Genomic DNA, 17,570 nt, shown 5'->3' on the forward strand with positions numbered 1-17,570 from the left:
CCTGTGCGCTCCGCGCCGGCCTTATAACGGGCAGTTAGCGGGCAGGGTCTTCTCTGAATTCCTTTGTTGCGGTTTTAAAAGTACATTTTATTCCGCCTTTCCTTCCGAGCGCTCGAATTTTCTGCAGAAAATGCCTGTAGAGACAACTTCAGAACGCCTAAAAAAAAAATAAATAAAAAAAAAGAATGATTGGGGTCTTGAATGTGTTTCATCCTTTTGGTTTTGGCAGTTCATTTAGCAAAGTTGTGTTGGAGAGGGTGCTGCAGCGCACACCGAACAGGAAGAACGTCTCCATTGTCTCATCTGAATTTGGCCTACTTCTGCTTTTAATAACTTAGAGAAAGTATTTTAAGCATGTTTTTGCCCCCAGGGTTCATCTTCTGACTAAGTGGTTTTCAGACATGAACCCTGCAGTCTGCTGAAAGGGGTTTGGAACAAACCAACTGTTTTTTAGGTATCTTCTCTGAAAGGTAGTTACCTGCTTTCTCTGTGCGCTCCCTGCCAGCCCCTTGCTGTTTGCCACACAACCCGGGGAAGACTGGCAGAAGTGTCTGCTGGGAAGATAGAGGAAGATAATGATATGTTCTATGTTTACTATTTTAACTGAATGTAAACTATACCGTGCCTATGTTTGTGCTTACCAAATCATAGACCTTAATTTAGAAAGGAAGTGTTTTCACCACACTGTCGTTCATCTCAACTCTCAGAAAATTGGGAAATTGCTTATTCATGCTACAGTAGGTCTGTAAGGAGCATTTATGACTGCCAGGGTTTTAAGCTGTCAGTCATACCTTTTCTTTTAATTCGGAACCTTCACAAATCCATGCATTGCCTATAGGGTATGCCAGCCTTTTCTGTTGTGAATATGAATTGGCAGAAGGAAGTCTTCTGTATGTATATAGTCTGCCCTTGTGCTACTTTCAGGTGTCTGTTAAAGGATCACAATGAAGATAAAGGAAAGGATATCTTTCATGGGACTCAATTAGTTTTGTGTTTGTTGAATAGAAGCATTAGTTGATCATCTTTAATAATGTTTCCCCAATGCTGATGCAACACATCAAAGATGTTTTGTGACTGGGCATCATATACCTCATAGTATTTGTAACCTCTATATGCATACAGAACCAAGTATTTCAGAAGTAGGACTAATAATTTTCTCTACCTTAGAGATGTTGCTTTTTAAAGGTGTTTTCTGTATCCTAGAGACATGCACTATGCCTTCACGTGCTGGTTCCTGCTCATCTCACATGCAGTATGGTGAGGAGGAGTCAGGGGGTGGGGGAGATAAAAAATGAAGCCTTCTGAAATATAATTTGTTCCTTCAAATGTCCAGGATTTTGATGTTGTGTAACCAGTCAAGGTGGTGGATGTGGTTTCCGTGTTTGGTCCTTTATGTGGGTTTAGGGAAAGAATAGCCAAAAACTGATGGCCCGGAGAACTGACTCCTGGCAAAAAACTGCTAGCTATAAAATGGGTATGTTCCTAGGCAGTACGAATGGGAGCACAACTATATGAGACAGGTAAGGGTAGCTACAATCTGAACAGACTCTAAAGGGCATATATAACTGAGACGGGAGTAGACAAAAAAGAGGTATTTTGTCTGAGGCAGTTTCAAACACTTTGGATTGTAGAGAAGCAAATACATGAGACTAAAGGGGTACAGTGGGTAGGGCAAGTGATGTCCCAGGTGAGGATAAAGCTAGTCCTAGCAATAGTGAGAAACATTTATGATTATAGTAGAAGGAGGAGTAGGATTTTGTAGCTACTTAACACATTGCAAGCTATACAACATAAATTATGTATTAACAATATGCAGCTAACTGCCATTCACACTGAAAACAATTTTAGAAACATTTGCTGCTGAATTATATAACCTAGCTTTCCTTTCCATTACATTTTATCTGCCTTTTTGATGCCAAACCAAATAAAGATAAACATGCTATTTGATTTTGGCTTGCCTAATTACATAAACAAATATTGCACATGCTTTTTGGGTTTACCATAGGAAAAATAGAAGTGAAAAACCTGTGTTCAAGAATATCTGTTTTTAAACTGGTAAAGATTTGAAACTAATCTATAGGTGAATACCCTAACTTTTCAGAATCACAAATGTAACCTATGACTGCCCATTCTTTTCTGCCAACTTTTGGTCTGTTAAGACTGAATGAAATTTAATTTGGTTACCAAGGCAGTGGGTAAAGAAAAAAATGTTCTTTCTTGGTTCTTTTTAAATTCCACTTTATTTACTTGATTTGATCATTATTGTTTTATATACTTCATATAACGCAAAATGTTGTGGATGCATAATTATACATGTTATCTTTTGCTGCAGATTAATTTGATGACTAGCTAGCATTTTTAAAAGCACCTTAGTAAATCCCTGAGTGCATGCAATTGTTAATAAGTTTCTATATTCTGTCTTTGCCAGTATTCAAAAAATAATGATCCTAAATTGTTTATTTGTACATTTTGTAGAACTCCACGTGGTTTTCAGTCAGCCAAAACTGGTTTGGCTATCCATTGTTAAGCAGGTTCTTCCATTTTGTGAGAACAGAACAATATGTGAAGTATTTTTTTCTGTGAAGAAAACTCATGGAAAGTTAAGATCTCAATGCTAATGCACAAAATAAACTTTTTGTTATGTTCTTAGGACATGGTTAGTCACCCCAGCTCACTAAGTTGTCATGGGAAACTGAGTCTGACCAGTGCTACGCTCTTCTCATGGCGTAACTCTTCTCTTGTAACCCAAACCAGGATGAAATCCTGGATGGAGATACTTATTTGCTCATTCTAGAAAATTTAGTGTATTTTATACTGGGGGGGAGGAAAAAAGCTTTTTCCTGAACTGCTTTTCAGGACAGTATTTAACTAGTTTTTAAATATTTTGTACTTTAGACAATGACGTAAGAAGTGTCGAGGAGTATCTGCTTTCTTCCTTTGGAAGTCTGGATTTGAACCTGACTTGGGGAAAAAAGAATCATGATTTCTTAAACTAAGAAGAAGTCTTCTTAAGACCAAAGAGTTTTGTTTAATCGTCTGTGTCCAGTAGATGTTCACAGTACTGCTAAGTATGAGAGGTCACTTTATTCCCTGTTTTTTTATGCTCAGTGACAGGTGTTTCTTTCCTCCAGGTAACTTAAGCAATAAACTTCAACAGTACTGAATGGTACAGAGAGTTTAATTTTAAGGTATCTGTTACCTTTTCCTTTACATTCCTAACATCTGCCGATGGCACCCAACCAGCATTCCGCATGCTGCATCTGTAGGGATGAAAATATTTGTGCTATATATTTTTGCATGTGTAATTTACATCCCTCACCACTGAAGTGTTCTGTAGTCTTCCACAAAATACTTCTGGCACTTTTACATGCAAAAAACACACTTTGGGTGTCCTAGACAGATGAGTGTCCTATTGGGACTTTAATCTATTGATACAGAACAATGAGATCATTTAACCTGCGTTTTCAGATCACTAATATACTAATCTTTATATTACCATGACTGATCCAGACTAAACTTTTTTGTCTTTGAAATTTGGACTATTGCTGAGGCCTGCCTTTTGCTCTTCTGTCCTCAGTGTATGATCTGTAAATGAAGTTGATATTTCATACCTCAGTCCTTTGGATGCACTACATGTTTTGTTAATTTGGACTGAAAACACTTTGGAACAGTATGTCTCATTAGAAGTAGACTACGTATTTTAACCAGTCATTTTCAAGCTAAGTTAGAGTGAAGTTATTTCTTTGTCCTGGTTTGGGGTGGAACAGAACCAACTTTCTTTTCAGTGAGAGAGGCTCTTGCTTATACTTGTTGCTGTGACAGCCAGGGTCAGCTGACTTGGAGGGTTTGCACCTCTGGGGAGGAGTGGACAGGGCAGGTGACCCAGACTGACCAATATAGTGTATTCTGTCCCATCTGCCATGCTTAGTATAAAAGCTGAGGGACCAAAGAGGTCAAGGTTGGCTCCTCTTCTTTGGCTCCTCTTCAAGGATTCTTCTTCAATGAGGAGGACTCTGTCAGTTCGTCTACCTTCAGTCTCTGTCAGTGAGTTCTGGAATCCTGTTCCCATTCGTCACTAACACCAGTCTGGAACTTTTCCAGTGCCTGCCAGTGACATCTTCCTGGGAACTTGATACAGTTTTGCAAATATTTATATTTTATTTTTATTTTATTATTTCATTTAAGTAGTTTAGTTTTCTTTCCTAACCTCATAACTCTTCTTCCTCTCCTTGGAGCAAGAGGTGGGGGAGAGCATCTGTCATCTTGTCATTGGCCAAGCCGGCCCAAACCACAACATTCTGGAAGGATCTTACAAACTTGCAAAAAGTCTTACTGCCTCTGGGTATAATCCTGATTTATATCTTCCTGGAAACTCAAGTCACAATAGTAGAAATAAATTGAAGCTTGTTTTACTTGTAAAACGCCTGTTGAGTGTTCATGCAGTTCCAGTAAAGTCCCTTTGTTCTTACCTGCTTACAGAAAGCTGTCTTCTCTTCTTTGGGGAGAGTTAATCTGTACCTGCACTTTGACCCAGTAAAAATTACCCTACACCTCTACCTCTTAAACAATAGCTTAATAATGAAGGAATAAAAATATTATTAGATTAAATATGTTGATTAAATGCTACTTTTTAATTATGCTGTTTCATTTATGAAGTATTTTGCAAGTAGATCTGTGGATTGTATCGAAACGTTCTGGCCTGAGTTAAGTGGGTATGGTCTTTCATTCACAGATGGGTTTACTTGAAGATGAGAATTTGGCTCCTACTGGGAAAAGAAATAATAGTGTTAAACATTCTAGTAAATCAAGCAGGTTTACTTGAAATCCACCTATTTGGCATTTGGAGACAACCACAGAATGGTGCAGCTCTATACATGAAGATTTACTATTTTGTTTAATATTTTCAACATAGTATTTGTGGGCAGGAAGAAGAGAATAGTAGAGGAAGGGGAGAGAAGAAACCTTAAAAATGGTGAAAGCTGACAATTACAAAACTGAAGAAGGTTGGTAAAAAAATACAGTTTACAACTTACTATAGCTTCATCTAATTAAAATAGAAGTAGTTAGGTTCCACTTGTATTCTGTGCTAAATGGTAATTTATATCCTACTATTAATTCAGTATTGTCTGATGAAACCTTAACTGATGACAGGTTGATTGATATTTTTTTTGTGACTGGATTAACTCTTTGATAGTAGCAGAATGATTTAAGATAATTTTTATTTTGACCATTAAAAATACAAGAGTGATTCCAATAAAAGCTACTGGTTAATAGCTTTTATAAACAGAGTAATTTTCCTGTGTGACTTACTCCATAGAATTAATAAAATGGCGTGCACAAAAGAAAAAGTTTTGAAGGAGTGGGTAGATCCAAGCATCTGAAAAAGGAATTAATAATTTTCCTTAGGAAACTCGGAACTGTTTTAAAGTGTCTGATCCATTTATATTATAAGCACGTAAAAATATTAACAGAAAGGAGTTTTTTTCTCTACTTTTAAAACTGGTTAAGTTGATATTCCTAGATTACCTTGAGAATTTATTACTATTTTTAAAGATGAATTTGGCAAAATTGTATGAAGATTAGTATTTTGTCTTATTTAAGCAGTAACCCTTCTTCTTTTGAGAACTGATTAAAACAATTGCCTGAATATTAAAGATATTCAACCACTGGAAAGCTATAGTGAAACTGAGTATACCTGAGTTGCAAATTCCATTATCTGAAGGGAACTGTTTCTTTTCACTTCACTTAGTTTAGCTAATTTCTCAGAAGGAGGATCTCTAGTTTTCTTATATCACAACTTTTAATTTTTCAGAGTTACTTTATACAGTAATTTTACAAAAAGATGTAGAAGGTTTAAATTTTTTTCTAAAGTAGCATGGCTTTATATTTTCAGTTGTGTTAACCAATTGGTTTAGATTTTATTATTTTGTATTGTCTCATTTTAATTGCGTTACTTTGATATGACAGATGACAGCTTGTCCCCTTCAGGAAAACAAATAATTCTTACTGAGATGAGATTACTTTAACTTTTTACATCTGCAATGAAGTGTAGCTCCCGATTTCAGGATTTTTGTCTAGCTTTTATCAAATTCTTAATTTCAGCCACAAACTTTGATATTTGATCTGAAATACAGACACATTTTTAACACTGTCAGTAGCTGAGGATTAAATCAGTTATGTATGTATATCATATTGATGTAACTTTAACCTTGTGTGTCCTTCAAAAGTTGTTAGGCTTGACATAACAGTTATTTAGTGAAATTCTGAGGTCAGTTCTATGCCTAGTTGAACAATCACATGATCTTTAGAACATTTTAAGGAAAAAGGTACTCCATTTTGTGTCATAGCATTTTATATTGCATTCCTTTATTGCATTCCTTTCATGTTTCTTATTCCATGTTATTACTGGATTTGTTTTCCTTTACAAATTTATTAGAACAGATTTTAAGGAATGAGTTCTTAATCATCGGATTTTTAAGAGGGATTTCTTTTCTGGTAATGTCAATATACCCTCCATTATTCACAAGCAATTTACTGTTTTCACAGTTTAACTTTCTTTAAACTGGAAAAAAATACAGTTCATTTATAATATACCTTGCAGATTCAGAACTGGACAGACCTTGAAGCTGAAATAGCCTTTCTGGTTACAGTAGAAGCATCAAGAACAGAGGCTTATATACCCCAGTGATATGTGGGCCTGGATATTAGGGAAGAAAAGTTTCAAAAGTTGGATTTGTTTGCATTTGTATCCAACTATATTCTCAGTAGGCAAGTCATGCCACCAGGGAAGTGAAGAGATTTTTGTTTTCATGATCTGTGGATTTAATAACGTCATCTTCTAATATTGGGTTTTTTTGGATAATTTGTCTTTAATTGAGTAAGAGTAATAATTGAAAAAGGAATTAGGCATGTCATCCATATCTCCTCTCAGAACTTCAGAGAGAGAAACAAGTATCCTGTCACATTCATTATCTAGATACATTTAGAAATGTATGGAAATCAATGCTCAACTAAAGTAAAATGTTACAATACAATTTTAATAGGTTGGATTTATTATGTTGTGAAATAACAATGTACATAGCATGCCATCTTCTGTCAGAAGAATAATTTAGTAAAAAATTACTGGTGTGAGCACTTAGTATATAGTAATATGTATTTAGCTTGGCATTTGATTCTGTCCACTCATCAGGGTTTCTTTTATGTTTAGGCATCTAAATAATGATTTAGAATTCCACTTCAGATACTTTATCTAATTCTTAAACTCAGATTGCGGTATTTTTGTCCAATGTTTTTTAACTCATGGAGGATCCGAAAGTTCCCAGCCACCTCCTTGAAATCTGCCCACTTCAACATTTCCTCCCCATTATAGAGTATCATTTCATGCCACAGATCTCATGACATGACTGCCCAAACAAACGTGGCCCATAACCACTATTAATATCTTGTGTTTTGCCTTCTCTCAATAATTTAATTTGTATTTCAAAGGGTCTGAACCTTTACAGACATTTGAAATTAGTCACACTATTTCATTTTCTCACACTATATTTGACTCCTGCATATGTCCTAATATATGACAATTTTTTTCATCCAGCATCCCATCATGTCATCTTTTGAGTGTCTTACTTTCTACCAGTCTCCAAATAAAATGAAGAAGCTGTCGTAATAGGCAACAAAAACGACGATGGAACAGCTACTTTCCAAACAGGTCATAAACCAAATAGACATGGTGAAATAAAAATAATCCTTTTCCCCATCTGGTACTTAGAGTATTGAGGTATGGAGAAATTTACACCTGGGAGAAAAGTGGGAGATAAATTCCCTGCATTTTTAGGTAGTGCCATTCAGAAAAGCATATTGTCATGTACAGACCAAGAGTTACTCAGGTCTACACCCATTTATTTTTTTATGTGCTTTCAGTCCTTCCACATTTCTTGCTGGCTGTCTCTAATGTTGTGAGAGAGTAGTTTTTGTGACCATACTGTAACACAGAGATCTTGAAATGGAGATTTTATGAAGGTTTCCAATCAACAAATACCTTTTCCTTTCCCTGTTGCTGTTTGGGGTCTTGGTCTTAAGTGTCCTTGGAACGCTTTTCAGGGTATAAGTACAGCAGTAACTGTGCAGTTACCCCTGAGAATTTCCAAGCCCTTTGAATAATTGCCATAGACAGTGGTCTCTACATCCTGGGATGTCTGTACCAGACTGACTTCTCCGTGGAAGTACAATAATCCTAGGAACCGCCCAGAGAAGGAGAGTGCTTAAAGACTGCTGCTTTTTTTCCCACTTTTTAATCCAACAGTATTTGGAATGTCCAACCCACAAATACTGAAATTATCCTTTCTAAAATTAGGCAGATTTTAATGATGGGATTAGTTTGAGATAGTAGACCATCTATATTTGTTATGAAGTTGTAGCTGTATAAAATGGCAGTTAAGGGGCTGTGTTTGCCATCTATATAATAAGCATTTTAAAGTTTTAAATGCTGTGATGCTTAAATTACTGCAGCATATGTTGGTAAGGTATATGCCGTACAGTATCTTTAGCAAGAGTGGAATCTCTATATGCTGTATAATACTCACAGCCTAACCATATTTCTTTCTGTAGGATTGCATTTTGCAAGTAGATGTGGCTTGTGGTGAAGTAACTGCTACTGGGAATACCACAGTCACAAAAAGGTATGCATGCTGAGCTGCAGCTGAGCTAATATATGGCTATTGGTCTTTCATTCACAGATGGGTTTACTTGAAGATGAGAATTTGGCTCCTACTGGGAAAAGAAATAATAGTGTTAAACATTCTAGTAAATCAAGCAGGTTTACTTGAAATCCACCTATTTGGCATTTGGAGACAACCACAGAATGGTGCAGCTCTATACATGAAGATTTACTATTTTGTTTAATATTTTCAACATAGTATTTGTGGGCAGGAAGAAGAGAATAGTAGAGGAAGGGGAGAGAAGAAACCTTAAAAATGGTGAAAGCTGACAATTACAAAACTGAAGAAGGTTGGTAAAAAAATACAGTTTACAACTTACTATAGCTTCATCTAATTAAAATAGAAGTAGTTAGGTTCCACTTGTATTCTGTGCTAAATGGTAATTTATATCCTACTATTAATTCAGTATTGTCTGATGAAACCTTAACTGATGACAGGTTGATTGATATTTTTTTTGTGACTGGATTAACTCTTTGATAGTAGCAGAATGATTTAAGATAATTTTTATTTTGACCATTAAAAATACAAGAGTGATTCCAATAAAAGCTACTGGTTAATAGCTTTTATAAACAGAGTAATTTTCCTGTGTGACTTACTCCATAGAATTAATAAAATGGCGTGCACAAAAGAAAAAGTTTTGAAGGAGTGGGTAGATCCAAGCATCTGAAAAAGGAATTAATAATTTTCCTTAGGAAACTCGGAACTGTTTTAAAGTGTCTGATCCATTTATATTATAAGCACGTAAAAATATTAACAGAAAGGAGTTTTTTTCTCTACTTTTAAAACTGGTTAAGTTGATATTCCTAGATTACCTTGAGAATTTATTACTATTTTTAAAGATGAATTTGGCAAAATTGTATGAAGATTAGTATTTTGTCTTATTTAAGCAGTAACCCTTCTTCTTTTGAGAACTGATTAAAACAATTGCCTGAATATTAAAGATATTCAACCACTGGAAAGCTATAGTGAAACTGAGTATACCTGAGTTGCAAATTCCATTATCTGAAGGGAACTGTTTCTTTTCACTTCACTTAGTTTAGCTAATTTCTCAGAAGGAGGATCTCTAGTTTTCTTATATCACAACTTTTAATTTTTCAGAGTTACTTTATACAGTAATTTTACAAAAAGATGTAGAAGGTTTAAATTTTTTTCTAAAGTAGCATGGCTTTATATTTTCAGTTGTGTTAACCAATTGGTTTAGATTTTATTATTTTGTATTGTCTCATTTTAATTGCGTTACTTTGATATGACAGATGACAGCTTGTCCCCTTCAGGAAAACAAATAATTCTTACTGAGATGAGATTACTTTAACTTTTTACATCTGCAATGAAGTGTAGCTCCCGATTTCAGGATTTTTGTCTAGCTTTTATCAAATTCTTAATTTCAGCCACAAACTTTGATATTTGATCTGAAATACAGACACATTTTTAACACTGTCAGTAGCTGAGGATTAAATCAGTTATGTATGTATATCATATTGATGTAACTTTAACCTTGTGTGTCCTTCAAAAGTTGTTAGGCTTGACATAACAGTTATTTAGTGAAATTCTGAGGTCAGTTCTATGCCTAGTTGAACAATCACATGATCTTTAGAACATTTTAAGGAAAAAGGTACTCCATTTTGTGTCATAGCATTTTATATTGCATTCCTTTATTGCATTCCTTTCATGTTTCTTATTCCATGTTATTACTGGATTTGTTTTCCTTTACAAATTTATTAGAACAGATTTTAAGGAATGAGTTCTTAATCATCGGATTTTTAAGAGGGATTTCTTTTCTGGTAATGTCAATATACCCTCCATTATTCACAAGCAATTTACTGTTTTCACAGTTTAACTTTCTTTAAACTGGAAAAAAATACAGTTCATTTATAATATACCTTGCAGATTCAGAACTGGACAGACCTTGAAGCTGAAATAGCCTTTCTGGTTACAGTAGAAGCATCAAGAACAGAGGCTTATATACCCCAGTGATATGTGGGCCTGGATATTAGGGAAGAAAAGTTTCAAAAGTTGGATTTGTTTGCATTTGTATCCAACTATATTCTCAGTAGGCAAGTCATGCCACCAGGGAAGTGAAGAGATTTTTGTTTTCATGATCTGTGGATTTAATAACGTCATCTTCTAATATTGGGTTTTTTTGGATAATTTGTCTTTAATTGAGTAAGAGTAATAATTGAAAAAGGAATTAGGCATGTCATCCATATCTCCTCTCAGAACTTCAGAGAGAGAAACAAGTATCCTGTCACATTCATTATCTAGATACATTTAGAAATGTATGGAAATCAATGCTCAACTAAAGTAAAATGTTACAATACAATTTTAATAGGTTGGATTTATTATGTTGTGAAATAACAATGTACATAGCATGCCATCTTCTGTCAGAAGAATAATTTAGTAAAAAATTACTGGTGTGAGCACTTAGTATATAGTAATATGTATTTAGCTTGGCATTTGATTCTGTCCACTCATCAGGGTTTCTTTTATGTTTAGGCATCTAAATAATGATTTAGAATTCCACTTCAGATACTTTATCTAATTCTTAAACTCAGATTGCGGTATTTTTGTCCAATGTTTTTTAACTCATGGAGGATCCGAAAGTTCCCAGCCACCTCCTTGAAATCTGCCCACTTCAACATTTCCTCCCCATTATAGAGTATCATTTCATGCCACAGATCTCATGACATGACTGCCCAAACAAACGTGGCCCATAACCACTATTAATATCTTGTGTTTTGCCTTCTCTCAATAATTTAATTTGTATTTCAAAGGGTCTGAACCTTTACAGACATTTGAAATTAGTCACACTATTTCATTTTCTCACACTATATTTGACTCCTGCATATGTCCTAATATATGACAATTTTTTTCATCCAGCATCCCATCATGTCATCTTTTGAGTGTCTTACTTTCTACCAGTCTCCAAATAAAATGAAGAAGCTGTCGTAATAGGCAACAAAAACGACGATGGAACAGCTACTTTCCAAACAGGTCATAAACCAAATAGACATGGTGAAATAAAAATAATCCTTTTCCCCATCTGGTACTTAGAGTATTGAGGTATGGAGAAATTTACACCTGGGAGAAAAGTGGGAGATAAATTCCCTGCATTTTTAGGTAGTGCCATTCAGAAAAGCATATTGTCATGTACAGACCAAGAGTTACTCAGGTCTACACCCATTTATTTTTTTATGTGCTTTCAGTCCTTCCACATTTCTTGCTGGCTGTCTCTAATGTTGTGAGAGAGTAGTTTTTGTGACCATACTGTAACACAGAGATCTTGAAATGGAGATTTTATGAAGGTTTCCAATCAACAAATACCTTTTCCTTTCCCTGTTGCTGTTTGGGGTCTTGGTCTTAAGTGTCCTTGGAACGCTTTTCAGGGTATAAGTACAGCAGTAACTGTGCAGTTACCCCTGAGAATTTCCAAGCCCTTTGAATAATTGCCATAGACAGTGGTCTCTACATCCTGGGATGTCTGTACCAGACTGACTTCTCCGTGGAAGTACAATAATCCTAGGAACCGCCCAGAGAAGGAGAGTGCTTAAAGACTGCTGCTTTTTTTCCCACTTTTTAATCCAACAGTATTTGGAATGTCCAACCCACAAATACTGAAATTATCCTTTCTAAAATTAGGCAGATTTTAATGATGGGATTAGTTTGAGATACTAGACCATCTATATTTGTTATGAAGTTGTAGCTGTATAAAATGGCAGTTAAGGGGCTGTGTTTGCCATCTATATAATAAGCATTTTAAAGTTTTAAATGCTGTGATGCTTAAATTACTGCAGCATATGTTGGTAAGGTATATGCCGTACAGTATCTTTAGCAAGAGTGGAATCTCTATATGCTGTATAATACTCACAGCCTAACCATATTTCTTTCTGTAGGATTGCATTTTGCAAGTAGATGTGGCTTGTGGTGAAGTAACTGCTACTGGGAATACCACAGTCACAAAAAGGTATGCATGCTGAGCTGCAGCTGAGCTAATATATGGCTATTTATGGCAACCAAAGAGGAATCAGAGATTAAGTCATAATAAGGTAGGGATTGTACCAGCTAGAGGCTCATTCGCTTGTTCCATGAAGTAGAAGAAGGATTTTAGAGATGATTTAGAACACTGGTTATCCCCTGCAAAGTGAACATGAATAAAAGTTTTAAGAGTTTTTTTGCATAATGTATATTTTTGAACCATCAGTTCATGCAGACCTACACTAAGTTCGGATGCTCAGGCCATTGTTTCATTATTATACAATATTTAAAAAAAAATAAATAAATTATGAGAGGCAAAATGAATCTATTCCCTGAAACAGAATACATGCAATGCATCAAGATCTACATTTAGAACATGTATTTAGTAAAGATCTGATCGGGTAGGTAGTGACATCTGTATTTAAAAAACAATCACTAAGGAAATCAAACATACAGGCCAATAACTGCAAGATTTTCAGTTTTTCTCTTTGCATCCATTCCTGAAATGTTTCATTTCTGCCATCTTCTGTATGCAGGTCATTTTAGTAAAGGTTTTGATACCTGGAAAATTTGAAATAATTAAGGCTACTTGTAACTGTAAGTTTAAGTTCTCTGCTTTCCTGAAATACCATTTGCTTTCTGTATATTCACAGGTATTTTACTAGTTATTAATCAAGTGAACAGACACAGAATGCTGGGCAGAAAGAAGTGCTTTGGGAATCTCAGATGAATATATAACTGTTTATATATGACATTTTTTGTCCTCTGGTTGCTTAAAGGCCTACATGATCATACATACCTGTTTCCCTCTTTTATAGCTTTGGAAACTGTTGTCTGATTTCAGCCAAATTCTAGAGGATAGAAGTTTTAAAACATAAGTTCTTTGAAAAAACAGTGTTGGTTAGAAAATGCCTTCAGTTTGTGCTCTCCTTGGGGGAAGGACTTCCGTGTCCTGGCACTGCAGCTGCTGGTTGTGGCTGGCCAGGCCAAGCCCTGGCAGAGCTTGCTGCCAGCTCAGTTCGTCTTGCTGCCTGTACCCTCAAACTGAGTGTGTGCTGGTGGAGAGGGAGGTGGCTAAGCATCATGTTCTTCATGCAGAAATTTACAATTGCAATTCAGTAGTACTGTGAAAATGAAGTGAGCGAAGTCTGTTACTTACCTGTGGGTGTAGAAACAGGAGAGTCAAAGCGTCCTCCATTCAGACATGTTCAGGACAGAAACACAGAATGAAGTTTGCAGTAATTATGAACCTTATCTCTGTTAGCCAGAGATTTTAATGTGTTAACATCATATTCTGAATATTTTCAAAAGCCCCTCATCCAGATCTTAAGCTGCCTCTGAACTCCTGAAGAAAAATTCACTTACAAAGTGACAGGCTAGTCCTGTTGTGTTATTCTTTCCAGTTATCAATAGTGTAGGTAATACCAAGGGTTTGGAAAGGACCAGAAAACCTTTAAAACCTCATGAGGACAATATCATAAGATTTTCTGTGTAGAGAATGTACTCTTTATTATAACTGTCAGTTATAGAAAGCACAGAATGAGATAATTGGAAGCATATCTGAATTTCTGAGAAACATACTTTTCTTTCCTAGCTATTCACCAGTGCTTCAAGTGCTCTAAAAGTGCTGAGTATTCAAGATGCATCAGTTTTAGCTTTCAGGACCATAAATTGAGGATATCAATGCAGTTGGAATGAGATTTGTCATAGTAATGGTGATCACTACATGCTTTAAGAGGTACCATATTTCTGATACCAAAAGAGACTTTGGTGTCCTGTACATTGATGTAAGTCCATGTCCATGTAAGTTTTGCACAACCATTGTTAGGAGATAAGTAAAGAGTGAGCAAGCCTATACTTGCCTGTCTAGAAAAGTAAGATGTCTAGTGTTCTGGGTCTCTTGTAGGATCCTACATGAAAAGCACATAGAATCACAGAATTGTATAACGGCTTGGGCTGGAAAGGACCCTCAAAGGTCATCTAGTACAACACTCTGCAGTGATCAAGGACATCTTCAACTAGATAAGTAGCTCAGAGCTCCATCAAATATCAACTGGAATGTTTCCAGAGATGGGGCATCTACGACCTCTCTGGGCAAACTGTTCCAGTGTTTCACCACTCTCAGCCTAAAAATTTTTTTCCTTATATCTAGTCTAAATCTATCCTCCTTCAGTTTAAAACCATTAGCCCTTGTCCTGTCTCAACAGATCCTGCTAAAAATTCTTTCCCCATCGTTCCTATAAGTGCCTTTTAAGTACCGCAAGGCCACAACAAGGTCTCCCTGGAGCCTTCTCTTCTCGAGGCTGGACAATCTCAACTCTCTCAGCCTTTCCTCATAGAAGGGGTGTTCCAGCCCTCTGATTATTTTTGTGGCCCTCCTCTGGACCCTCTCCAACAGGTCCGTGTCTTTCTTGTACTGAGGTCTCTGGAGCTTGATGCAGTACTCCAGGTGGGATCTCACCAGAGTGGAACAGAGGGACAGAATCACCTCCCTTGGCCTGCTGGCCACAATTATTTTGATGCAGCCCAGGATATGGGTGGCTTTCTGGGCTGCGAGGGCATGTTGTCGGCTCATGTCCAGCTTTTCGCCCACCAGTGCCCCCAGGTCCTTCTCAACAGAGCTGTTCTCAATCCCTTCATTCCCCAGCTTATATTGATCCTGGGGGTTGCCCCGACCTAGGTGCAGGACCTTGCACTTGGCATTGTTGAACCTCATAAAGTTCACATGGGCCCACTTCTAAGCCTGTCCAGGTCTCTCTGAATGGCATCTTGTCCCTCAGGTGTGTCAACCACACCAGTCAGCTTGGTATCATCCACAAATTTGCTGAGGATGCACTAAAGTTCACATGGGCCCATTTCTAAGCCTGTCCAGGTCTCTCTGAATGGCATCTTGTCCCTCAGGTGTGTCAACCACACCAGTCAGCTTGGTATCATCCACAAATTTGCTGAGGATGCACTTGACCCTGCTGTCTATGTCATTGATTAAGTTACTGAACAGTACTGGTCCAAGTGGAGACCCCTGAGGGACACCAGTTGTCACTGATCTTCACCTGGATATTGAGCCCTTGACCACTGTCCTCTGGATGCAATCATCCAGTTACTTACAATCATAGTATCATAGAATTGTCTAGGTTAGAAGGGGCCTTTAAGATCAACTAGTCCAACCATCAACCTAACTCTGATAAAAACCATCACTAAACCATGTCTGTAAGCACTATGTCTACCCGTCTGTTGAATATCTCCAGGGATGGTGCCTCAGCCACTTCCCTGGGCAGCCTGTTCCAATGCTTGATAACCCCTTCTGTGAAGAAATGTTTCCTAATATCCAAACTAAACCTCCCCTGGAGCAACTTGAGGCCATTTCCTATCGCCTGTGATTTGGGAGAAGAGCCCGACCCCCGCCTCTCTATAACCTCCCTTCAGGTAGTTGTAGAGAGCAGTAAGGTCTCCCCTCGGCTTCCTTTTCTCTAGACTAAACAGTCCCAACTCCCTCAGCCTCTCGTCATAAGACTTACTCTCCAGACCCCTCACCAGCTTTGTTGCCCTTCTCTGGGCCTGCTCCAGCACCTCAATGTCTTTTTTGTGGTAAGGGGGCCCAAAGCTGGACACAGTACTCGAGGTGGGGCCTCACCAGTGCTGAGTACAGGGGGATGATCACTTCTCGGGTCCTACCCACCACGCTGTTCCTGGATTTGCTTCCTCATATACTGAACATTCCACCCATCAAATCCTTATCTCTCCAATTTGGAGAGAAGGATGTTGTGGGGAATTGTGTCAAAGGTCTTGCAGAAGTCCAGATAGATGACATCTGCAGCTCCTCTCTTGTCCGTTGATGTAGTCACTCCACCATAGAAGGCCAGTGAGTTAGCCAGGAAGGACTTGCCATTGGTGAAGCCATGCTGGCTGTCTCGAATCACCTCCTTGTCCTCCATGTGCCTTATAGCATAGCTTCTAGGAGGATCTGTTCCATGATCTTCCCAGGCACGGAGGTGAGGCTGACAGGTTGGTAGTTCCCAGGGTCCTCCTTTCTATCCTTTTTAGAAATGTTTCCCTTTTTCCAGTCACCAGAGAGTTCTCCTGACTGCTGTGACTTTTAGGAAGTTAGAACCAAGGATTTTTATGTGAAAGTTATGAATCAGTGCAGTTTCATTTTCAGGAGAAAACTATCTGATTTTTATTGTATTGTTACATTAGAAGTCAGGACCGGGAAATAACTGAAACAAATCATGTAGGGAATACAATGTGTTCAGCAATATATTTTGTTACTGCACAGAGGTTTTCAGCTACTGAACATCAGAATTCTTTATGCACTGTGAAATTAAATGGCAAATGTCAGAGAATGTTTATATTCTAGATACATAGCTGCAGGGACGGCAGATGGTTGGCTGCAGAGTCCAAGAGGATTCTTGTTTAAAAACCCCAGATTTTAGAAAAGTTACTTTTGACAAAGATGTGCTTCAGATGGTAGGGGAAATGTAACACTTGTGGATCCATTGTCATTCCAGGGTTTTAAGGGCAAGCTAAACCAAAATCTGCTAGACAGATTTAGCTACAGTTCTATTGAATTTTCTATGTTAGAGCTGTGTTGGCAAAATAGAACAAATCAATGAGGTTTAATTGGCCACTCGGACCTTCAGGCTGGAAATCAGAGTACTCCTAAACTCTATCAGACAAGGGAGGCTCTGGAACAGCCTTCCAATAACATATTGGAGAAAAGCATGAAAGTAATTGGCTGTTGCATGTTAAAAATAGCTGGGAAAGGGTTGTATGATGTGGAGCCTGTGACAGCAGGGCAACTAGACTGCGTCACCCAGAATATCCCTTCTACTTTTCTCTCTGGTGAATGAATTAATTTAACTATTTAACTACTTTTTTTTTTTTTTG

The 17,570-nt window shown here is 37.3% G+C and overlaps 1 protein-coding gene across 3 annotated transcripts in view; it reads left to right on the plus strand.

Moving 5' to 3' along the window:
- The window catches only part of PDE4D (phosphodiesterase 4D), a 623,750-nt gene that overhangs the window by 336,687 nt on the left and 269,493 nt on the right, over positions 1 to 17,570 (plus strand). The window lies entirely within an intron of this gene.

This window comes from Calidris pugnax, unplaced genomic scaffold (assembly GCF_001431845.1).
Source record: "Calidris pugnax isolate Ruff unplaced genomic scaffold, ASM143184v1 scaffold273, whole genome shotgun sequence".
Classification (NCBI taxonomy): domain Eukaryota; kingdom Metazoa; phylum Chordata; class Aves; order Charadriiformes; family Scolopacidae; genus Calidris; species Calidris pugnax.